At 36.7% G+C, this 9,181-nt stretch overlaps 1 protein-coding gene across 3 annotated transcripts in view; it reads right to left on the bottom strand.

The window, feature by feature from the left end:
• LOC114137801 (protein kinase C epsilon type-like) overlaps nt 1–9,181 on the bottom strand; it is a 125,479-nt gene that overhangs the window by 105,533 nt on the left and 10,765 nt on the right. The window lies entirely within an intron of this gene.

Below are 9,181 nucleotides of genomic sequence, written 5' to 3'. Positions count from 1 at the left end.
TGACAAGGTGAAAGATGCCATTTTGACCAAATATGATGTAACATCAACACCTATAGGAGGAGGTTTCAATCCCTGCACATTTATCAGGGTGAGATACCAAAAGAACTTTATGTTTGACTCTAGGACATAAGTGGGTCAAACCGGAGAAGTCTACAGTGAAGGACATTTCAGAACTGATGATAAGGGAACAATTTCTGAGGATGGTGAATCCAGACTCGGAGGTGTGGACCCGAGAACAAGTCCCAAAGTCTGCAGGACAGGCCACAAGTTTGGCAGAAGTATTCTCTGAATAAATCCACCTTGACTGCATGTGTTTCAGTCAAACGCTAAGCCCCGCCAGTAAAAGTGACATTGGTGCATCATTAGTTTAAACAAAGATCACAATAGTAGAATGGCAACACATCATGAGATGTTAGGATGTCATCTAGAAAAACTGAGTGAGAAGATGGAGAATCAGAAGGAGCCCGTTTTGCGATTTCAAGAAGTCACAGACTATCAGAGAAATGTATTTCTGCATAAGAGTAACAAAGTAACCTCATTAGAAAGAGAAATGGTTCCATGGAATGGTTACTTTGTCAGTATTTCATTATTTTAAAGGTTTTTTAACATTCTGTTTGGGAGAAAAGGAAACTGCTACTATCCTAATATCAACTGTTTTGTGTTTGGTATGAGTCTTGTAGATGCCTGACCTCCACACTACAAATTCTCATACATCAGGTGCATTATGGTTGTGGCATAACCTCTGCAATATTTCTACATCTGTGCATCTACAAATACTGCATATGCATTTCTCTCACACTCAGGTGTTCACTCCAAGTTCTGCTGAACCGCAGCTTTTACATTTCTGTAGCACAGAGTCTTCTCTGCAACATGATCTCAACTCCATACTGAGATTATAAATTTTTTCTAGTATCTTTGCTCTGTTGGACATGAATCTTCACTGTCTAAAATTAAGCACACAGTGAAAACATAAATGCAGATAAAAATGGATATACCAGTGGTTAATTTTAATATTTTTCCAATAAGGAAACAAAACAAGCTTTAAATGTACTGCATTTATAAGGAAATATTTAGCAAAATATGAGCTTTGATAAATAAAGACTAAATAAGGTTATAAAAATGTAAACAAAGCAATACATTTCATGTGATTTCAGACTGATAAGACATATTTTGTCTTGAAGAAAACATTAATATTTTGCTGACTTTTCAAAACAGAGAACCCAGAATGCTACATGTTCCCCTGTTATAATATTAGGTGATCAGGGAAAGACTTTTAACTATGATCATCATAAAGATCATTTCTCACCAAACAAGTGAACATTAAATGTGCAAAGTGTGCACTCTGTAGTAAGTTGTGATGGAAGTTTCACTTCAGACTGCTTTCACCAGAGGCTCATTTAGAATTCAGTTTAACCTCATGTTACAGGAGTCCTAAATGTGATTTTATCATTCAGTTAGTTCTATGTTGTTCATCGACTGTGATTGTAAGAGTTATAGTATTAATATAGTGATGTAACAGTTCAACTTTATTTGAATAATGTTTATTTTTGATGTTAAAACAGTACAGTAACAATACTGTAGGCTGTTTGATTTTTATAGATTTAAATAACATATTGCCATTCAGACGTCACCATGTTGTTCATGCTACATTGCATTCTGGGTAAATGACATATTGCACTAGCTCTATCCAGTCAAAACAGAAATGAGTAACATCCTTAAGCCTTTTTAATTTGAACTGCAGAGCATTGAAATTGATGGGAATGTAAAAATCATAAGAGGTGATGAAGATGATGAGAAGGAGTAAACAGAGAAAGAGGACAGAGTTCGCTTTAGGAGCTGCTGCTGTTGCTGCCTTCAGCTTCATAAATGAGACAATGAATGACACATAACTCTGGTCGGACTGTGTGATCCGGTACGTATTTCTATAGCTCTGTGTCCGGTTCCGCAACAGCTGTTTAGGGTCCGATCTTGGTCCGGTCAGATCAGTGGTTTCATATTCAGTATCAGTGGCAGTAGCATTATCTTATCTTTCCCACTGTGCTCTTCTGTTTTTCATGTGAGAAGCATCCAGATTCACCTCACTTTTTTTTCTTTCTTTTAATTAGCCAATAGTGATGCAGTGTGGCATTACACCACTGAAACGCAACATGTTTAACAACGACTCAGGTAAAGTTAGTCTGCCTGTGTTTATTCTGAATGGACCTAATGATGTCATCAACCCATCAACGAAAAAATGGTGACCTCCATGTGTGAAAATTATACCAAAAGATGTACATTTTTTGAAGTAATTATAAGGTGTAGAATATAGGTGTAGAAAGCAAATTTTTAGTTCATGGAAAAATTACATATTTAGGTGGATCCCTTGAAGTTACTCAGTACCACTTTCTGGTAATTTGTGGAATCTGATTGAACCCAACATGCAAACAAAGTGTACATATAAAATAAATAATAAAGCATGACTTTGATTACAGCACAACATATAGAATTACACTTAATAGATCTGCCCTTATGGATAGAGTACATTGTCACAATACTCAATCTAGAATTTCTTACAATATCTGGACTGATACAGTTATTGATATTGCATCGATGCATCTATCCAGTCAAAACAGATAGACTGAACTATCAGTCTATCTACAGACAATAGATAGACTGATAATTCCAATAAGCCTCTGCCCCAGTGTTTAGCAATTTAAAAGAGTATAAACAAAACTGCTCAAAGTGTATAAAAAAACAAAACAAAAAGAACCAGAAATTCCATCAAAATGCAACACGCAATACATGCACGCCCTTACCATCTCACTGTTCATCAATTCAAAATCACAGATCAGAGCGAATCAGATTTCAATCTTTGGCCTATTGATTTTGCACTTCCATTTGGATATCTTTTACTAAAATGTTTCAGAACATTTACAACTCTGTCAACCACAGGACAATAAATATGTAGCCTGAATATCGTCAGTTTGGGACAGGATCGAGGTACAGCAGAGACGTAAAAACCTCTCCTGGTTTCTGCTAGCAGTTCTGGAGTTAAATGCTGCTGACAGGAAAGCAGAGCAGCTTTCATCACCGGCAGCTTCCCTCTTCATTGCGCATTCCTCACATATTTCTGACTATACTTGGCTGCGGCGTTCTGCAAAGATACAGAAACATGAATGGTCGCAAACCTTTCGGGAGGCGGGGGGTTTGGCACCTGAGAGCCATCCCTCTTCTTCCTCTTCTTCTCTGGGGTGTAAACATGGGACAGTGAAAACAGGAAGTAGGGTCTATCGTGTTACTCAAACATGCTGCCTCTAATTTTAGTCTCTCTCTCATACACACACCCCCACGCACACGGTCCAGCCCCCGTTTCCTTCAGACCAGGCAGAGGACATCCCTCTGCAACGGGGCGCAAGGAAACCGGGGGTCAGAGAGCAGGCCTGGGCTCTTCCTCTGCAGACCCTCAGTATGCGCGAAATGACTGCAGTGAAAACACTTCATGACTAGGAGGTAAACCACTCAGCTGGTAAATGTCAAAGGCAGAACTTTGGAATTACTAATGTGTGCCAGCAATCATAGGCGTGTGAAGAAATCCAGCTGAATGTCAACAATTCTCCTCAGGTTTGAGTACGGCCGATAATTAAAGGAACATTTTTAGATTCTACATTACTACTAATCAGACTGGGAAATTCTAACACACAAATAGAATAGAATAGATTTCAACTTTATTGTCATTGCACTGTCACAAGTACAAGCAACGGGATGTAAATCTGCTTTGATCCGGAGCAGGAGTGTTCAAAGTGCGGCCCCTTCGTTGATTCTGTGTGGCCAGCTAGAACAGGTGGTTCTTTGATGGAGACATTTTTTGTATCCAAATCAGCAAAATTTTGCTGAACTGGGTAAAAAGTGGATCGAAGATGAGTATGAAGCGTGGTATATTTGGTATTTCCATCAATCAGGATTAGTGAAATGCATCAGCCTACATTAAGACTGCAAGTGGTTTGAGATGAGTCTGTGGTCATTCTTTACAATGGACGAAAAAGTCATAATTGTAGCTCAAGTAATGGATTCAATTCCCTTTTGAGGTATTTAAAAGTGATCATAGCTTCCTGATTAGACCGCTGGAGTAGACCAATCAATACATAAATTCATAATAAAAGATGTGGCAGCACCATGCAAAATTGATGAAGATGCAAAGGTAAAGTGTCTGAGTTTTGAATTTATTTTCTTTAGTCAGTTTCATAAAGATCCTGATGAATGGATGAACAGATTTAAGCATTTTATGTAAAAATATCCATGAAAAATAATGAACCATAAAGAAAAATAAAGTTGTATGCAATAATTTATTGCTACAATATGGGTGTAGACTTAAAGGTTTATTACAAAAAAATGACTGCATGTGACACCAGTTACATAAAGAAGTGAGATTTTTATCTCTATGCTGCACACAGTAACTACATTTAATAATATTTTTAATTTATCTGTGTTTATTCATGCTCTCATGGAACATATAGTGAAAAAAATTACGATTTGTACTGATTTGAAAATTAGGAATAATGTTGTTATCCAATATTAATATTTTTGTTATGGCCAATAACAATATTGCCACTAAAATATTGACTGACATTATATATTTTATATACTACATATTTCCCTACCATTAGTAAACACTGGCTATTAATTCATCAAGGCCTTATTTGTGGAATAGCAATATGTTAGAAAATGACCAACTTCAGCCAATCAGAAGTCAATGGCTATATATCGTGCATCCCTAGAGAAAATGGTAAAAATAACAATTCTGGCAAAACCATCAGTTTTTGGAGTTTCAAACGTGATAAATTCCAATAAATAATGACAACAAGTAATAAATATTCTTAACATAATGAAACACAGTACGATAAATGCCAGTGAATTAATCTAAAGAATGTCGCAATTGTATCACTTGCATTGTAACCTCTGACATCAGCTAGAAATAGTCATTAACAGGGCTGTCATGGTAACAAATTTGGCAGGACGATAAATTGTCCCAGAAGTTATTGTCATAAATGATAATATTGTTATTTTGAGACTATTTTCAAGTCACATAATGGCAATGGCATAAGAATGAAAGAACATATTCTCAAAGTTCAATAAACTTTAAATTCTAATGAACATTTAACACTGGAACTGGAAGACATTTTACATATCCAAAATGAATAAAGACATCAAAAGAAACAACAAATAAAATTAATTATGAAGTCAAACTTGTCCTTCAAAAAAGTTAGGTTCACAAGACTGAATACTTTTTTCATCCAGTTTTTGGTAGAAAAAAAAGAAAAGAAAAACAATAAATCATGAAAGTAGAAATTATGTAGCTAGCTTAGAATTAATTCATTTATTGCTTACTGAGACAGGGCTAGTTGTTAAATATTAATACACACAGAGAAACATTATGGTTTTGTTAAACTCAGAAAAACAATAAAAATCAATATTTTTACTTCTTCATAATTAGAGTAAGTTGGTCTTTGAGGGGTTTATGTCTAAACGTTACAGGGGGAAAAAAATGTCCCAATAAAGTGCCCTTTGACCCCAAAACAGAAACAGCTACTAGTTTCTGCAGTGAGTTGACCTTTCCAGTTCATAAATATCTTCTCACAAGAAAGAAAGCTTCAGAATAGCCATCAGTCTGCATGCCTGACATTCTTCAAACGACTGGACATACAGTATGCAGCGGGTCAGCGCCCGACATTCATTAACATGAACACTCACAGCATGCCACACTTGTTAGCCCATCAGTCAAAGGCTGAAATGGCGTATTTCTGCCTTTGGAGACGTTTCCTTTGTGTGTCTCTGCTGTCAGCTCCCGCAGCTCAAACCACAATCACTATAGCGTCAGATCACAGACAGCCGCACAGCGGTGTGGCTCTGTCACAGTTGAAACACCAAACGTTCAGAGTCAGAACCACAGCTGCCACCGTGCTGAATTTTAGCCCTGATTCAATGAAATACTCTCCTATGTTTAAAGTGTGGTTATTAGTACAAAGGTGGAAGTTTATCTGTATTGCTGTTGTTTTAAACAAAGTTTAGGTTCAGTTTTTGTCAGATTAAACCATTAAAGGTTGCTTCTAACAGTAATTATTTGTTCTTTGAGAAACAATCATATTTTAAAGGTTATCTTGTTAGAACAGATTGTTTTGTACCCTATTTGTACATAGCTGAAGTCAGGGCTTTGATCAGGGATCACATGTTCATTTGTTCAAACAGTCACTGGCAATTAGCAGCAGAACGGACATGTCCAGCCATCACACAGTCGAAGAAGGAGATCGACTCTGTGTCCCAGAGATGATATTCATATATTGTTTCAATAATATATGACTATTTAACTCACAGCATTGCTTATAGTTTGTCTGGAAAAAATTGAGCGAATCAACTCCAAGCAAAATACTTGTGAAGATGCTAGCCTTAACGAGTCCTGTATGGACATAGGTTGAAAGGTTGCTCAGGGATAAAGAAGCCATCACTCCCAAAACAACAGAAAAAGCCAGATTACATTTTGCCAAAACGCTTCAGGGCAAACAGCCTAATTTGGATGACATGTCTTTGGTTTGACTGGGAGAATATGTGCATTTTTCCAGATAAGGACCATTGTTACATTTTGAAGAAAAGCAGGGAAGCTATTTTGAAGTACGACGGTGGTAGCATCAGGTTGCTTTAAAACCATGTCAATGATAAGAAAAAGCTTGAAGCGTTTTGCTACTTCATCTCAGAATTGGATTGATTCTAGCCAAAAACCAATGATGTCATCCTACAAATGTTAAAGTGAAATTTTTTTCTCTCCTGCTAGGATACTGAGCTGTACCAACTGGTACATTATGGTTGTGGTTGGTGAATCCAACCACAACCATAATGATTCTTAGAAGATGCCTGGATGAGTTATGACAAATTCTGAATTTTCCTTTGGATAAATAAAGTATTTTTAAAATTGCAATAAAGTGAACTAACTCTTTTTAATGTATTTTCAAGATCATATAAACTTTTAGATGCTTGAAACACAAGACTTAAAAAATAAAATAGGGGTGGTTTTACTCCCAGGATATTTTTCAATATGCGGTGTTCCTTAAAGGAGAACATCATTTTGCTAAACTTTTTGTAAATGTAAAGTAATGACATACAATAAAATACATTAGGTCCTTTAAACACACCAGGATCATGAAGTGTAGCCTATTCACAGACATGCACATTTTGGGCAATAGTAAGAAAACTCCTGAATGTTAAATATATTCACTTTTACAACAGCTGCATCAAAGCCAAATTTCCATATTTTTTATTGCAAACTAATACTAGCTTAAGGTTTCCTTCTTTATATTAAAATATTAACTTATTCATAATTTGATTTTGCGGAAGATGTAGCTTAAGAGAAATAATAAAAAAGAAGTTAAAACTCTTTTAGACAAGCCTTTCCCTGAACAAATTGAATTTGAACACAATTCTTTATACAAAGTTGAAATTTTCTCATCGTGTCAATTTTGCACTAATATATAATATATATAATATATTTAACTCAGCATTGCTTATAGTTTGTCAGTGGTTAAATTCTAATGATGGCATCTGCAGTTTTTCTGCCAATAGCTAAGAATGTGTATAGATCTGCAACTTTTTCATAAATCACTCCACCAAACCATAATGGAGAGATCAGATGCGCTATCACCCACCAGCCAATCTCCTCATTTGTTTAGCCATTCAAAAGTCAACAGATAGCTTCAACTCCCACTTTGTCTCACTCTCGACACTTCGCACTCTCCGACTGTCTCCCAGTCATACCAAAACACTCGCCCCTTTCTCCCCGCTCCTTTGTTCTGCCGGCCCACACATCATCCCTCTCTCTCTATTCAGAGAACCATGAAGACTCCTGACAGATTGAGAAATCCAATCCCAATTTATCAATGTGAACTTGACATTGGTTGTGATAGTTTAGTCAGGGCCTTTAGTGGATTTCCTTTGGAGCTCAGCTGAAGCCCACAGACAGGGCAGTATTTTAGAAAATGACGACAAGGTTTGGGGAAATCGCTCTTCGATGGTTCAGTTAGTCAGATTCAACAAGTCAAAGCTGTCATTTCAGAGAGCTGACTTGAAGCTTTCCTGAGCAATGTGCACAATCCGTTAAGCAACAGGCTTAATATCACTGCACTGCCTTTTGTACTTCATGCATGCCTGAATTATGAGCTCAAATTTCTGGGGAGTGGATTCACTGCAATGACGATATGCGTGCGTGTGTGCGTGTTTGTGTGTGTGTGTGTGTGTGTGTGCGAGGTGACCTGTTCAGTAGGTATCATTTTCTGCTGAAGGTGAATGTTGGCAGAACCCTGTACAGGCTTGCAGCTGAACAGTGACAGAGTGAATGTTTGCTCGGGGCATGCAGCAGGCTCTCTACAACCTGCTGCATGCCCCGACACGGCAAGACGGTTTCACTTCACACATACAGTACAGACCAAAAGTTTGGACACACCTTCTAATTCAATGGGTTTTCTTTATTTTCATGACTATTTATAAGGCAAGAAATCCCACTTATTAACCTGACAGGGCACACCTATGAAGTGAAAACCATTTCAGGTGACTACCTCTTGAAGCTCATCAAGAAAATGTAGAGTGTGTGCAAAGCAGTAATCACAGCAAAAGGTTGCTACATTGAAGAAACTAGAATATAAGGGGTATTTTCAGTTGTTTTACACTTTTTTGTTTAGTGCATATTTCCACATGTGTTATTCATAGTTTTGATGCCTTTAGTGTGAATCTACAATATCAATAGTCATGAAAATAAAGGAAACTCATTGAATTAAAAGGTGTGTCCAAACTTTTGGTCTGTACTGTACATCCTGACCACCCAAATAAAATAATTTGTGTTTTTATTATTCACCTGTGTGAATTAGAAGGATAAAAAGATCTTAACTCTTCCTTTCTTTCGTGCACTTTAGAATTTACACACATTATTTAGTGTATAAATTCACCAATAACATAAAACCTCATTAGCCATTTCCAGACTTTGTTACATTATAACATTAATTAACAGTACTTTAGGCTTCCTATCTTTTTTGAGCACTTGGTACTTTGTTACTTATTTGTTTTTAAGTTTTTTCACCTGACCATGGCAGCATTTGTGCTTCAATAAATAAGAAATGTTCTTGGACAAAAACATTGAGTTTTTGTTTTTGACTGAATCCAAACT

Source organism: Xiphophorus couchianus, chromosome 22 (genome assembly GCF_001444195.1).
Source record: "Xiphophorus couchianus chromosome 22, X_couchianus-1.0, whole genome shotgun sequence".
Classification (NCBI taxonomy): Eukaryota; Metazoa; Chordata; class Actinopteri; order Cyprinodontiformes; family Poeciliidae; genus Xiphophorus; species Xiphophorus couchianus.
Note: the sequence above shows the minus strand (reverse complement) of the source record. Positions and strands in the feature narration are given on the sequence as shown.